The sequence below is a fragment of the Acartia tonsa genome, chromosome 2 (assembly GCF_053477335.1).
Source record: "Acartia tonsa isolate MP-2025a chromosome 2, ASM5347733v1, whole genome shotgun sequence".
Classification (NCBI taxonomy): Eukaryota; Metazoa; Arthropoda; class Copepoda; order Calanoida; family Acartiidae; genus Acartia; species Acartia tonsa.
Window position 1 is genome coordinate 32,468,463 of NC_137261.1, and position 15,337 is coordinate 32,483,799.

Sequence of the window (15,337 nt, forward strand, 5' to 3'; positions counted from 1 at the left end):
TTAACATTTAACCCTTTGTAAACTTTAATATGCTTAAAACTTGGTTCTGTCCCTGGTTATTTGAAAGTACTTAATATTCTGTAGACATACTATCTGAACCACATCAGATATGTATCAATAAACTTACACATAGATAGATAGATAGATAGATAGATAGATAGATAGATAGATAGATAGATAGATAGATAGATAGATAGATAGATAGATAGATAGATAGATAGATAGATAGATAGATAGATAGATAGATAGATAGATAGATAGATAGATAGATAGATAGATAGATAGATAGATAGATAGATAGATAGATAGATAGATAGATAGATAGATAGATAGATTGCAGTAGGGAATTGTAAATTTGATTTTATGTTTAACATACAACTTTATTATATAGACCAGCTTTTAGAATCCCTTTTTGTGCAACTTGAATAACCCGACTTCCTACCCCCTCAAATAAAAAAAATTTGCTGCAGAATTTTTCAAAACTATTGTATTTACAAGCCATTTTATTGGTTATTTTCGAAAAAAGGTTAACCATGACTAATATTATATGGACTTGCTAAACAAAAGAGCTTATATCTTTACCTAAAAAACTTTTTTAGGAAATTTACTCGGAATTTTGAATCTATAAGAAACAGTTATTAAAATTATGTAATAGGAACTAATTTGAATAGCCACAATGCCTAACTTTAGGTATTACAAGTTTAATTTAAGTTATATGTTATTTTGTTCTTTAGAATAACTATCTTTCTTTTAGGAAAAAAAAATTATATTACTATTCCTATCAGACATATATCTTAACTTGATCCTATTAGAAGATTTACCTTTTTTATCTTCTTTTTTCTCTTATTTCTAACACAAGTTTTTGTGTTTTTTTTTAGTAAAGCTACTATATAATCAAGTATGTGTTCGTCAATTGATCGATACGTCTTGACAAAATATATGATTTAAATTGATGATTAAACAAAAATTCATTGATTCAACAAATAAAGATTTATTTAATGTTTTTTAAATATGTACGAGCATATAAAACTCAGAATGATATACAGCACATACTACCAAGGTTAATATGTGACTACCCTACTTATGGATAGTATTTTCCTTGTTATATATAATAGAATTATGAGGGAAGAAGACTAATGTATAGTAAAGAAATTGATCATAATGATAAAGGAACTATTAGATGGTTTCTTTATTAAGAAATTGTAACAGTTCAAACCTTATTAGAATCAGCTAAAATCGTTCTGTTAAAAAAGAATAAAAAAACAGGTAAGGTAGAATCTTAAACGGTTTTAAAAATCATTTTTTTTAAAGTTTTAATCGCCGCATGTTTATTAAGAGATATAAGTTTTCCGGAATTTTAATGTAGGGAGGAGATTTGAAATCTGCATCAAATTTTAAGGATTTTTTTTATAAAATTCGTTTTTTATATAATTCTTTATTTAAAAGCGGAAATACATTTTAAGTTAATTAATTTTGACCAATAGGATAGGTGGATTTTAAACTACCTGCGCTCTAATTGGTTGAATGATGTACGACATCCAATCAGAGCGCGGATTTTTTAAATCCACCAGTCATGGATGCCAAAATTAATTAACTTAATTTGTATTTCCGCTTTTAGATAAAGAATTATACAAAAAACGAATTTTATAAAAAAAAATCCTTAAAATTTGATGCAGATTTCAAATCTCCTCCCTACATTAAAATTCCGGAAAACTTATATCTCTTAATGTTTATTCAGAACCAAAACTAGTTTAATAGATTTATTTTACTAATTAAAGAATTTTATAAACATTACAAATAATAATGCACATAACAATTTAATTTTTTTTTTACTCTGCATTTGAGAAAATTATTTTAGATTCCAACATTATCTTTTAAAAAAAGTTATCAAATATTTGTTAATTAAGAACTGATTACTTAAGTGTACGCAAACCAGATTCTTTAATTAAAAGAAGATATTTAAAGAAAATTAAATAGGTTTGTGCATGGTATGTCTTTTAAGATCTCGTCAACATATAGAATAATAATTTATGCTCAATTTTCAGGAAGTGTTAATATCGGCTTGTAGTTTTTTTTCATATTGGAAGATATCAGTGCGTAAAATATATAAACCGACGAAAGAAAAAATGAAAGAAAAACACTCAATTATCATATGCCATATTTTTTTAATCTTTCATATTATGGTTACTCTCATCCACCTTTTTAGCGAATCCTCTAAAAACTTGGACTAAAGCCATTAGCTTTTAAAAAATGCATCGTGACAATTAATTTCAAAATTAAAATTGCACTTATAAAAAATGGAAAGGGATTAGACTCGTTTTTTATTATTTAAGTTTGATAGTTTTTCCCCTATTTTTTTTTCTATTTTTTAATGTATAAAAATCTATAAAGAACTAAGGAGTAGTGTTCCTAACATCACTCTCGCACTAAATTTGAAAACTATTGAAACGAATAGATCTATGGGTTTTAATTAAGAAATTCGACCGTTTATAGCCGACTTTTTTATTGGGAAGAAATAAAAAAAATAAGGCCTTTCATACCAAAATGTGTACAGTTTCTACCCAATAGCAGGTCTGCTGGGTTCTCACAGGGAATTTTTATTGGCGGAGCCTGATTACCTCTCTTTCTTAGTACCTTTATTTTATATATATTGATATGGTTAATGTTTAGTACACCAAATATTTAGTTTTGTGAAACTTTAGCGCTAATGTTTTATAAATAATATGCAACTGACCTATTGCTATATCCTAAAAAAACAATAATGATTTTTTGCTGAAATTGTCTATTTTTTGGCAATTGTGGCCACAAAGAGAAGTTTAATGAAGGAAAGAGATTGAGATTGCTTCTATAATAGTTTAATGTTATGGTTCAAAGTAAAGTTACAGTATAAAATGTCTTGTTTTCATGCTGTGATATGGCTGTGGGGATTCACTTTTGAACCAGTGGTTTTGTGTTTGTTTTTGCAATCAAATCCCAAAGCTTTGATTTATGATAGCATTTTGTTAACAAACTTTAAGGTTAATTTATCAACTTTCTTTGATATCTCTGCTCTAGATATCAAAGGGTAGAGTGCCCCGGGGGTTTAAACCTGCAGGGGAAGTGGGGTGTAGGTGGGATTAAAGACCCCTTCCCCAACTCAGTTTAAACAACAGTTGGGCCGATGAAAGCTTATCCTTTTTTTTACTGACAATGTCAAAAAGGGTTTATCAAAACAACAATGATAATGAAAATCAAAGTTAATATTTTTAAGACGGAAATATTTATTTGAAAAACTAAATACAAAGTGTAATTTGTAAGGTTTATATACCAAATAATTGATCATTTACCCTACTAAGTAAGGCAATTTAAATTACATAGCATAAGAAAAGAAAGAAAAAATTTCTATGTTCCATTTTTACAAAAATAAGGAAACAGAGAACCCCGAGATATTAAGTAACAATAATTTGACCAGCAGCCTGACTAAACTACCCTGTTTCTTCTTAGTTATAAAGCTATTGTGCTGTTACATAACATAGATGTGCACAAATTTCAACAAATATCAACAGCAAATCTATAATTTTCAGCAGTAATCTAAGGTTTATTTAAAGGATGTTTAAAAAAAACAATCGTTCCTATTATTCATTTTCATCCCTGCAGTTTTCAAGCAAAATTTTTGGAATTGGTCACATGATATCTTCCTAAAATTCGACACAAATAAAAACTGGATGATTTATTGTAATGAAGGGGGGAAAAATGTTAGGCGATTGTTTTTTTTTAACTTTAGCTAATAATCATAAAGGATGACATAATCTACAAAAATATTTTTTTCTTTTAGTTCCCAAATAAAATTAGTATTTCTAATCCCACACTCAACCAGAAGGGGAGAATTTGTTAATAATTCATTTTACTCCAGAAGATTTGAACTTTAGGTCAGAGACATAGTTTCATATAAACAAACTTTACTTGAGAGGATTTTAGTCAAGATCATTTCAATGTAAACAATAATTTCACAAGACAAAGTGTAGAAGAAGGCCGTTGATACAAAAGAACTGAAACCAAAAGACATAAAGAACAAAAGACCTAATGGACAAAGACCAAATGGACATAAAACCGAAAGGTCAAAAGACCTAATAGATAAGAAAATAGGAATAATAATCACCAAAAAGAATTTTTTCAGGTCTTGGAAGATTTTAAAAATAATATTTATGTTTGTTTGTCTCCATCCTTGCTTTAGAGTCGAATATGAGAAACATTAACTAACTTTTATGCTACATTTATTTCATTTAAAAGGAAATGTTATTCCAATTAATCAAATTAAGTTAAAATTATTTTTAATAAAAAAAGATAATATAAGCCTTAAATAGCCTTCATAGAATTAAAAGCACTATTAAAGTATATCTCCTTACATACTACAATTGAAACTACTAGATACTTTAAAATCTTTATTGATTACCTAACCTTGAAGACGAAAAAGTCTCTCAATTGCGTCATAAAAATGAGGGATAAGGAGAGGAGAAGTGGGAAAGAAAACCCATAGAATAAGGAGGAATAGAAATGAAAACCATAAATATTTCTGGGAAATTTGAAGGAATCTTTGACTTGCGCAGTTAAGACAATAATGATAAAGTACAAATCACAATGACTAGTTGGATAAAACTAGAAAAGTTTAATTTGTATCAACATCTAATATAAGAAACATAAGAGCGCAACCTAGTTTTATAACATAAATACTGAGACCAATATTTTTTTGTAAATTTTCTTACATAATTATTTTTTTAAGGCTTAATATGCACATTAAATTCATTTTTAATCCATTGTGAATAGGGAAGAGGAAGCTGGATTCTTGGCTACATGGCTTTTAGTAAATCATTGGAAAAGAAATTTATTTTGAATATTTTTTCGTAATAATTACTGAAATCATGTTATTTACTAACAGCCTTGTAGCCGTTTTGGTCTTTCAAAAGTTCCAATTTTACTTCAGGCTAGCCAGGCAGAATCTTCTACCTGGATTCTATTCTATACTTTATCTTCTTTGAGAAAACCCCTAAAAAGAGATGGATAAGCCCCCGTTTTTATGACGTTATATGCTGATTTTTTTGGGTACTTTCTTCGTCTTCCCTAACCTGTTTTCGCCAATAGGTCACTTTATTATTCATCAATAAACCTTACCTGAAAATAAAATTAAATTTTAAATAACAATTTAATTATATATTATTATATGTATAAAATTTGACATGCCCGTATAAACAGTTTTCAGTTGGAGGATTTTTGTTTGAGTTCCCTTTACAGTGAAGCTTCATATACATCGAGGGTAGGTCAATAACTATTTTAGGAGAGGGTACATACACGAAAAAAATAACCTCAACCCCGTTTTTTTATTTCTTTTTTTTACCAGAGGCTACCACCCCCCAAGAGACCTTCCAGGGACCTATGCGAAGCTACCCTGTTAAGGAGAACCCGATCGGTTCAGCGGTTAGCGAGATCCTTCGGTACAAACACACAGACAGACAAACATCCTGTTACTTTAGTATAAGGATTTAAAAACTAAATTAGACGGTGGGTGGTAGACTTCAATTCCCCCCACCCCCATTATTCCTTACCTCAGGTACCCCTTGAAGCCTCTGGGGGCGTAGCCGCTAAAATGAATAAATAGATATAATAGGTATTATATCTTTAAATTTTCAGCCAAAGAACAAACTTTAACTTTGTTCTTAAAGCCCCTATTACCAATGACATACAAAATCTTCTTTAAGCGAATCAACTCAAATCAAAATAGTCAAAATATTCAGGTTTGTTTCCTATATTTTCGACTTTATTTTTTGTAAACAGTCATTTTTGTTTGTCTGGGCATTATATAAATACTGTAAATAGTCAAAGTTGAAGAGTAGAAGTAAAAAGACAAAGATGTTAATATATTAAGTTTCTGTGTGTGTGTGTGAGTTTGTGTGTGTGAGTGTGTGGTTGTTTGGTACGTGTGTGTGTGTGTGTACTTGTGTGTAAAAGTATGTGTAGTTTATAAAGAGTTGAAAAAAGGAAGTGTGGGGGAGGGAGGGTGAGAAAATGAGTTTGCTAAAAAGAAAATATAACCAAGATTTTATATAAAAGTAGAAATAATAATTCTCTGTACTATATCACATCACTAGCGGCTACGTCCCTAGAGGCCTCTAGGGGTACTTGAGAGGATAACCCAATTTCTTATTTTAGATTTTAAAAGAAAAGGTTTTAAAAAAAAAAATTTGGGGGGGATTTTTTTTCTAGGGCCGATTTCTCTTAGGAGGTTGCTGGTAACCTCCCCCAAAATAGTTATAAACCTTCCTGGGACATATGAGAAGCTACCCTGTTAAGGAGAACCCGATCGGTTCAGCAGTTAGCGAGATCCTTCGGTACAAACATACAAACAGACAAACATCCTGTTTTTTTATAAGGATAAAAAACTATACACAAAATAATCATTATTGATACAAAATTATCTACGGTACAGTTCCAGACATAATTTTACTTGTTACATAGCTACTCTGTAACTAAAGCATACTGAAACGTCAATTTATACCTTACAGATATTTAAGTACAAAGTCTCTACGGAGTTTTACTGTGAAACCTCTCATACAAAACTTTGAAAAGACTGTTCTGTGTGTTGTGTGTATTATAAAATACAAACTTTCTAGGAAAACAGATTATTATTCTAATATTGTAGATTAAATTTTATTATGGTTTTAATAAACATAAGGAATTACTCGATTTATTTTTTATTAAATGATATATTGGTTCCTGGTAGTAATGCATAATATTTAAATTAGGTTAATGAAATGTTTTATACCGTTTTAAAATGTTGAATCATTAGGTTATACTTTAATAATATGGCATATTTAAATGATCTATACATCGACAATGGAGGAACGAATAGCTGTATGTTGATTAAAATCTCTATATATTCCTTATATTCCAAAACTTTTATAGAGATTTTAAAAAAAAATCCTATTAATGTAACTTCTAAGGTTTTACTAAAAATGACAATATTTAAGAGGGTATTCCTGTCTGTGTCGTCGAAGTTTTGGTGTAAACAATTTCACGGGCTGATGGAAACCCTTTGTTAGGCCTTACATTAATTTTCCTTTCACCCACCAACACTCACCATTCCCGTGCCAAAAATGTCAACTCAGTTTGGCAAATTTTTTTAAAATGATTTTTAAATTAACAAATAACATTTTTCAAATAGACCTATTTAGCCTTAAACTTTCTACCAGCCAAACATTTACTGGTTGCTTTTTATTATTGTACATTTTCTTAATTTCAGAGAAAATACATTTTATCTTAGTCATAATCGGTTTGACTTGCGGAATAGCTCATGATACATCATCAACTTCCTTAATAATATTTACAATAAAAAGCGAAGAATGAAAGCGAAATAAGAAAATAATTTCAATACTATAGGCGAAGGGTCTATTATTTTTTTGCTAAATTGTGAAATCATATTTGCCAACCATACAATGGAAATTATGTTTGTAAAAGTGGCTAAAGAAAAAGCAACAAAGAGTATTTTGATTCTATGACTAGCTATTTGAGCAGCAACTTGTAAAAAAGCTTAAAATTTAGTTTTATTTTCTTTTTATCAAAATATTGATAGCTGCACTACTTTTGGTCATATTATCCTTGTTTAAAGAAAGGACTGCCTAAATGTTAATTGGTATGATTGACCGAACACTAATATTCTCTTATGAACTGTCACCAACAAACTATACTTTCACAGATTTTTCTAGCCACAAAATATTTTAATTTGTAGTAAAGTTACAAGGTGATCAAACTAGAAACCTACTGTGATAATACTTATCTTCTGGCTGTGGGCCCCGACCTTTTGTGTCACCTAACACTATACAAAGCTAGTCTTTTCCTGACTTTAAAATTTACCAAATTTTAAGCTTTTTGAAAATATAAAATAATTTATGTAAATTTGAGAATGATCTTCAACGTCTATTACAAAACATGGTTAAACATCTAACAACATAAAAGAGTAACACTTTTATACATAATAAGACTTGACCCAAAATATACGATACACATTGCTAATATACAGTAAGAACTTCTAGATAAAGGCTGTTCAATCAAATAAATTCTTGTCGTATGACAAGTATTGACGAATCATATTATAAAGCAAATTAGCCCTCATAACAACAACGTTAAATAAAAATTTTAGTAAATATAATTCAAATGAAATTTGTCACGCACCTTCATAACAGCAATACATGATTTTACATGTCTTTATTCCTTATTTGGTAAAGTCACGGGTCTTTGTTAAAAACATTAAAACTTTTGATAATTTAATATTTCCCCTTTCCCTAACTTTTTAATCTGTTTGATCCGCGAGAAAACCTTTCCTTTCTATTCCCGTCCATAGTCAACAAAATTATTACAAACTTTGGATCAAGTACGATGTATGAAGAAAAGTATTTTTAGGCAAAGGAAAATACATTATTTCACCATAATAAGTATCAGCAAGTTTATTTTGTGTGAACCGGACTAACAAAACTGGTCTTAATTGTATGATTATTATTTCAATATTCATAAAAAAATGTATGTTACACGATACGATAAATGATTTTTTCAGTTTCGATGAGAACTGAACCTAATCCATCGGCTATGAATTGGTTTCAAAGCCATACTGGAAAAGTTTTTATATTTTATAAGATCAATATTTCGTTAGATTAACAATGGTTTTTAATCCAGCGAATGAGAGAACGAGTTTATAAAACTTTAGGGACCAGTATATTTACAGTTAATGTCCCCTCCGCCCCTTTCTAATTAAAGAGTTAAACTTTAGCAGTCTTTTAAATGAATTAAAAAATATTTTTTTGTCTTTCAGACTAGATCCCAAACTTTTTATCCAAAAATCTTAATACTTTTTCTCTTCCTGTTTTTTCTATCTTTTTTATAAAGGGTAATCACAAAGGTATAAAACAACTTTAAATTAATTTTTTTTCTTATAATAAAAAAGGGTTGCTTTAGATTAAATCACAAGATTCAGATTTGCTTATCAGGAAAGAATTTAATATGTGTACTATAGTTTATGCTATTTTTGTGAAGATGTCTTTGTATAATATTCACAAAGTGTTTGTTGTATTCCCTTAGTCTTACTTTTTATAATTTTTCCGAGTAGTTTTTCTTTGGTATACCTTAGGCATAACTTAGTTTTTCGTTGCTAATACATGTAGGATTTAAATTCTTTAATTGGACAAAATGTTATTATCATAGGGCATAACAGCTTGTTTTAAATCATGTAAAAAATTTGTCAACGAATATAAACTTTATTTTATAACTTAATATTATATGAATAGAATAACATTGAACTAATTCTAAAACAATAATAATTAGGCATAAAAATTTGAAAGGTGTTCTAATTAAAAATGTATTATTAAAATCAAAGCAACTATAACAAAAGGCCCAAACGAGGTTTTCTTAAATGCAAACATCAAAGCCAAAAAAAATTCTATTTGAAAATTTGAAAGCAGAGTTTGCAGAATTTTTTAAAATTATGAGGTAGAGGCTAGCCTTCATTTTAAACAAGGACGAAAACGCCCACCGAAGAAAAATATTTATTAAACAAATTAGTATTTCTGAATGTAAAATATTATGACACGAATAAAAAATAATTAGAAAACAGTAATGTTTACTAGCTAGAAAGTTTCTTACGGGTTTCTTGAGAGTAAAGAGCTTGAATCAAATTTAAAATCTTAAATTATAACATTTAAAGTGCCATTTATAGAGATACTTCTAGTAAATATAAAATGAAAAGAAAAAATTGAAATAGGCCCTCGAAGCAAAGGCATTTTTACAAATCTATCAAAAGAAAATAAAAGCCTCTAGTATTATTTACTCTATGAATCCCAAAACTTTGAAATTTCATCTGGTGTTCAGAATATAATTTTAGTTTAAATGTAAAAATTAGAAACAAATTTTATGAAGACAGAGCTACAATTTCTAATAGTGACAATAACTAAAAAGTTGCTAATATCTTTATAAAATTTTTGTTCCAATTGTATAAACAATTACTGGCGAATAAGAAAACCATAAGAGAATTTTTGATGCTATTAGAAATTTGGCTGGAAAAAATGGATTGTGTAATGTGACAACATCAAAAGGAGGACGTAAGAAACTTTAATACTAGGAAGCATAAGGAATGGCTGATTAGTTGACACACCATTAATAAACTTGCAAAACATTAGTTTAAGTTTCATCTTAGATTTATGCTCCTTGCGGATTTTTTAGTTTCTAACTACTTCATATGTATATCATATGTGCTTATAATGATAATAATCTGTATAAAATTATTCAATAATTAAGAAACTCGCTGTCTGAATGTGTTATTTTGTCTGGCGCCTTAGACTAGACTAATTTTACACACAGCTAGTTAGAAATTATTTCATTTGTAAAACTTTTCTGCGGGTTATTATTCATACATTCACATCTTCTTTGAAATAAAGTATTTTGGAAAATTAGAGTAAAATTGAGAAAAAGGAGCTCCTTTTACAGGGGATCTATTCCTAATTCTAAAGTAGCGCGCTCTTGTTCTTGTTCAGTAAGGTCTCGATAACGGATTTTTATAGAAGAAAAAAACTAAGCGCAATCCAAAAATTTTAATTCTTAATAAAAATCTCTTTAAATATTCCTCCATGCTTTTAATAAACAAACAAAGCAAAGCTCATTACTAAATTATTTGCATAGAGGGTACACATCTGTTTTATATAATTCAACGGCTAGAAGAAAAAAATATTATAAAAGTTAATTGGCTATTAAACAATAAAAACATTTATTTTTTTGAGGGAATAAATTATTCATTATCTAATATGTAAATACAATTACGTCCGTAAGTAGCGCAATAAGAAAATACTAATATATCTTTTATCATTGGAAATAGTACAGTAAAGTCTCATAAAATAGAAACAAACCTATTTAAACTTGGCTAACCATTGCGCCCATAGCATTTGGGGAGATGGAGGAGTAGTAAAACAGCATAAAAACCATCCCAAGACTTAATTTTATAAATAAAATAGCCTAAAACCACATCGGGAATGTAAAGCTCCAATATGAAAACAGAATCAGTTCAGTAGTTTGCAAGATCATGACATAAAAAAAATTAAATGTAAAAGGATGTATAAATGTCTGCTAAGATCTCGTAAAAGGCTAAACCGATCCTTCCAGAATTTAAAACTATTGTGGTCCAGGGCAGATTTTGAAAACGAATTCGGAGCCATATACATTCACATTAATCATATTTTCCCTGCCCTAAGCAGTAATTGTCTAAAAAAGAAAAATTTTAATACAATAAATTAACAGGGGGGGGGGGGAAGTTATTATACTATCCCTAAACCCTGAGAAGTGTGACATGATTAAGCCTTGTCTCTGATGTTTCATAAAAATAATAGGGTAAGTCTTACGACGAAAGAAAAATTAAACAAATCTCTAGAAATTCAATTTTCGATCAAGCTGTGAAGCCCAATTTAGGATATTGTAATATATACATAGAATTATTATTCCTACAAAACATTTTTTTTTGCCAAGACTCAATAATAAAGATGTGCAAACTCTGGCCGCACGTTCGCTAGCAGCAAATAAAGACGGCAAAAAATGCTCATATTTGTTACTTGATCCCAATTTTGTGTTCTTTTTCCCAATTAATGTCTCTCTGCTGTAGATTTTGTTCACATTATTATCATGGAACATCTTTATATTCTTGCATTAAATAATTACATTTAAGTTGGCAGGGGTAAACAAATTTTACCCCTGCCAACAGATTTCAGGGGGGTTAATTACCCCCCCAAGCAAATTTTACCCCCGGGGTAAAAATTTTGGGGGGGCTAAAAAAATTCGCGGCGCAAACCGAATTACCCCCCCCCCCTTAAAAAAATTTTACCCCCCCCAAAAAAAAGCTTGGACGCCCCTGGGTACCACCATTCTGCCGGAAGAAATCGCCCATTGTTTGTTGTGCATTTTAATGTATGAAATTTTAGTGAAGTTGTATTTGGAAATGTATTTGTGAAAAATCTTAAATGTTAGAAGGTTAGATAAAGTTCAAGATAAGAGCCCCTTTAGGTTAAAGCTCCCGAAAGGGGCAAGAATATTAATGAAAATGAAAGGGGTAATGTTGTTTGTCCACTTCTAAATTAGGTGACAGTTCTTTCTAATAATATATCAAGTACATGACGTTCAATTTAAACAATGACTTTGAATTTTAAAAACTAAATATTATTCTTTGTCGTAGTTTAATTTAACAAAACACATAGAAAATAAGAGTACTTTAACATTTGCTGAATAATATATGCTAATTGAAAAGTCCAACTTAAAGGGGTTGTGGGTGTTGAATCGACCAATTACTTACAATTTTAGTTTTAAGAATAAATAGTTCAAAATAATTTTTTTTCCAGAGGCGATTTCAGTATAAACAAACAAATACAAACGACCGACAGATAGACAAACTGTTTTATATAATGATCACAAATGCATGGTTTACTCTGAACTAATTTAGTGTATTTAACGTATTTTAGACTTCAGTAAAACGTTTGTTATTTGTTTATGCTAACTTTAGGGTATCTATCAGGGGTCCTAAGGGATAAGATAACAGGCGATAATTTAACATACCAGCCCATTAATGATAAACAAAAATATTGGTTGAAAAGTTTCAACACTACAAGTTCTTAACTAACCAATGCATAAAATGAATAAAAAATGGTTTAATACTTTGTTTATATGTATACAAAATTTTATTTTATATGCCATGAAGAATTTCAAGATTTAAAAAGATCCTTTAGTTTAAATCTAATTCCAAAGCTGTAGTTTATATACCTGGTATGTATATGTGTTTAAATTAAAGAGTAAATTTAGTGTAGTATTTAATTCCAACTAACAGACAGAAAAAAAAACTTCTATTTGCTTTTCTAGTCTTAAAAGTAACTCAGCTACCTGGGGAAATTTATTCTGACATCTACCATCATCTAAAGGAAAAATATATTGCCTCTTATTTCTTCAAAGATAATCATTATTAAAACAATTTGTATTATCTTTGCAACTTAGTGATGGAAAGGAAATGCTAAAACCTAAAAATCTAATTGAAACACAATATGTCTTTTTCTTTTCATCAGGCCATTTGGTTGGAGGCATTTTAACTTTCCTTTCAATGCAATACTCCAAGATGAAATTTTATTGATTTTGACGTTCTGTCGATCATAAAAAATAGGGAAACATTTCTAACTATTTTGTTCCCTGTCTTGATTCCAGTAAAGTTGAGAAAAAATTTGCTGAGAAAACTAATTAACTTTTTTTCACTAAGACAAGGAAAATTTTTGTAAAACAAGTGAAACTATGTTCATATGTAGTACAGCAATATTTTATAGTCAAATAGTGCGATTAAGTTTGTAATTAATTAAACATCAATAATATAATCATATATGAAAGAAAACAGTTTAAAGATTCATCTTGTTGCCAATTAAACGTGCTCAAATTATGCCTCAGCTGCTTTACTAAAAAATGAAATTTAAAAAATATGGTTTTGATGTGTAAAACATTTAAGAACCTATTGATAAGAAGTCAGGTAAGTCTTATTTTTTTATCAAAATCTTTTTAAATAGAGAATTGAAAAAAATTGTGTATTAAGGTCAAATGTTGCCTTCACGAGATTATTGCATAACACACAAGAATTTTACAAATTTATACAGATATATATTTCTATCCACAACTTTAGAATATGTACATTTTAGTGTTATAATGTAGTAATGATTTTAGTAATCATAATTATTTCTTACCTGTTTTAGAAAAAACACTCTACAAAAATAACACTTTTAAAACACTGAACAAAAATTTAAAATTTTCAAGTAGCGCGGCTACCTTCCAATGATTGTTGACAGTGTAAAATCACGTGTGACACTACTGTGACTCTAGTTAGTCTGCTTCACTGTGTATTCTGTGTTTCAACCAAACTGGTTTCACTTAATTCTCTGGACGGAGGCTCTATCTCTCTTTGGAACAAAGTTCCCTTCGTGCATCGTACCCCCGCCTCGCCGGTTAGAGTTCAGAGGAATATCCTTCGTAAAACCCGGCTTCTCATTAATCCGTTCCCAACGACTTTTTTACCCCACAGTCACAAATTGTTTTGACCCCGCTTTGATTCCCTCTTCTATTGTAACTAACCTATTAAAGAAACCGATTTAATCCCTCACGTCCATATTTAGTACTTCCCTTTTTGACTCCGTACTTCCCTTTATCCCCTTGTGTTCCAGAGTCAACGGGACCTCAAGGCAGTTATTCCTCCTTCCCCCCGGTATTTTCCCTTTAAATACCCCTTTCCCTTTTACTTTTCCCTTATGACACTCATGGGCGCATTTCTCTCACTATAACCCCCCCCCCCCTCCCTCCTTCCATTGTTCCTCTCCCAAAGTTAAAGATCTAGGCATCTCTACATATCCTTACCCTCTCTCCTTATTCCTTACCCCAAAAAGGACTTCAAAAGTCGTGTCGCGGATTTTTGCAAGAAAATTGCACAATAAATAGAAATTCAAGATTATTCTTGATCATTATTGCGTCATCAATTGAAATAAATCGTCGAGATTTTATCGACAAACAATTTATTTAACTAAATTAATGTGTCGAGAAAATATAATGTGCATAAATTTAATCATTTATTATAAAATTTTTATTTTATTTTCCAATTAACAATTTATTTACAGTAAATACATATTTTTTTAACGAAAAATATTATTTTGAGAGAGGCGAGTGAGTTGGAACATTTTGTTCCAACCAATCCCCCCCCCCCCCCACCACCACCAAAAAAATAGCTTGATAGATACGTGTGAATGCAAAGAAATGCGATGATTGAAAAAAAAATTGGCTATATTAAAATATATAACACTTGTAGATTTCTAGAACTTAATTAGTATAAATCTATATACGTCTAAACAAAAAATATAAAATACTTGTTAAATACAGGATGCTGTTTTAGTCAATACTTACATTTTTAGAGCTTAATTACAGGGGTGCTTCACATTGCATCTTATTGTCCAAGGAATCATATCGTTGTTGCCAAAAATCTGATGATTAGGACAATAATAGTTATTTCTTGCATCGTATTATAAACAGCTTTCCGCGGATATAGAATGTACAATCATTTTTTTAGCCGGTGCCTTCGGCACCTCGGGGCTAAAAAAACTGGCTTTAATCTTATGATTGTACATTTTTATATTCGTAGAAAGCTGGATAAAATACGATGCTAGACATAGTTTTTTCGTATGGATGAGAACCGGTTCCTATCCACCGGATTCGAATGAATACGAGAAAAAAATTAACCTGTTTTAAATATATAATGGACTTTTTGGTA

General features: G+C 29.7%; 2 protein-coding genes across 3 annotated transcripts in view; both read right to left on the minus strand.

The window, feature by feature from the left end:
- Positions 1-14,248, minus strand: part of LOC145311020 (semaphorin-1A-like) — a 77,887-nt gene extending 63,639 nt beyond the window's left edge. Inside the window, exon 1 of one of the 2 annotated variants that reach the window (XM_080150505.1) lies at positions 13,770-14,248. The gene's annotated coding sequence lies outside the window, so the exon portion shown is untranslated. The remainder of the gene's footprint in view (positions 1-13,769) is intronic. The other variant, XM_080150504.1, reaches the window with a different exon arrangement.
- The window catches only part of dock (SH2/SH3 adaptor protein dock), a 592,107-nt gene that overhangs the window by 503,265 nt on the left and 73,505 nt on the right, over positions 1-15,337 (minus strand). The window lies entirely within an intron of this gene.